Below are 1,584 nucleotides of genomic sequence, written 5' to 3'. Positions count from 1 at the left end.
AAGCCATAGCCAGTCACAACTTTAAATAATTACTGCAGCTGCTTGACAGAACACAACATCTTTGATAGAAACAAGTGAGGTTTCAAAGGTAAAACAACGATCTGTAAAAAAACAGGTCGACCCTTCTACTGTAAAGTTCTGTCCCCTAAAGTTGGAGTGACAGAGAATTTCTCTCCTATGGGCAGAGAAGTTGGAGGACAGAGAATCTCTCTCCTATGGCAGAGAATTGGAGTGACCAGAGAATCTCTCTCCTATGGCAGAGAGTTGGAATGCAGGATCTCTCTCCTATGCAGAGAAGTTGCAGTGACAGAGAATTTCTGATCCCAACTATCCATGCTTTATGTGCCATTAAAACTAAGCCTCATTTGTTCTTACTTAAGGCACTGAGTAGATAGGAACATTACTCTCTACTGGTATACAAACTGGCCTCTTGCTACTTCCATTCCCTAATAGATTAAAATCCAAGTCCAACTCCAGCAGCCCTCCTTTGCAGCAATCATCCAATCATTAATTAAAGGGCAATTCCACCACTTTTCAACCTCACATTCATTACCTCCAGCACCAAACCAGTGTTTACATAATTTGTGAAAACATTGCTTCTATGATCTGTGGTTAAAACAATAAGAAATGACATTCTCTCATCACAGGGTAGGATTAAATGTAAAAAACAAGTGTCTAGCCAGAGGGAGGGTCTTTTCTTGCTCCCCACATCACCACGAATCTCATAGTGTTTAAAACATTTTTACGTTCTTTATTTCTATAAAACATTGAAATGCACAGTTTTCACACATGTAAACACTCGTATTGTGCTGGAGATAATGAAAATGAGTTTGAAAAGTGGTGGAGTTGCCCTTTAAACGAGGTGCTAGATGAGACCACTTGGTTGAGTCTTAGTGGTAATGAGCAGCTCTGGCAGTTTGCCCAATTTCTAGGTTTGCAGAATCTTTTACTTCAGATGTTTTGGGTGATATCCTATAATGTCAGTCTTGGTTATCAGAAGCAGGGGGACAGAAATGCCACGGCCTGTGTGATAGCTGGTGATAATGGCCTACTAGCCTGGCTACTTTGAGACAAGCCCTGCGATCAGGGTGTGCAGTACCGCAGCAGGGCTGCCATTTAGCACCCCATACAGCAGCTCCACAGGGCAGAGCAGAGTTCAACTCCATGACATTATCTACAGTGTGCAAGAAAACATCAATTAGTCCAATCACTCAGCCGTGCCGCTGCAAATTGCACATTAGGCCAAAGATAAGAAACAAAATGCACCTACCTTCTTTACCATAAGGCTGAGCTAAGCCACGCTCCAAACGCTGGGATCTCGAAAACACATCGGCTTGAGGTCATTTTTTTTTTTCTTCCCTTCAACTTCTCAACCGCAAACGTTTAAAACCAAAAACCTCTTCTGTGCTACTGCTGACATTTAAAAAAAAATGTATAACAAACTAATAGAAGTCAAATGTTTATGTAAATTCAGTGGGAGGTTGCACCAGGTTAGCTAAAACACACATCCAACAGTAATTAAACATTCAGTGAGTGCAGAATATAAATGTATTTTTTCTTCTGACCATTTCAAATAATTTATTG

The sequence above is a fragment of the Salvelinus sp. IW2-2015 genome, linkage group LG20, assembly GCF_002910315.2.
Source record: "Salvelinus sp. IW2-2015 linkage group LG20, ASM291031v2, whole genome shotgun sequence".
NCBI lineage: Eukaryota > Metazoa > Chordata > Actinopteri > Salmoniformes > Salmonidae > Salvelinus > Salvelinus sp. IW2-2015.
Note: the sequence above shows the minus strand (reverse complement) of the source record.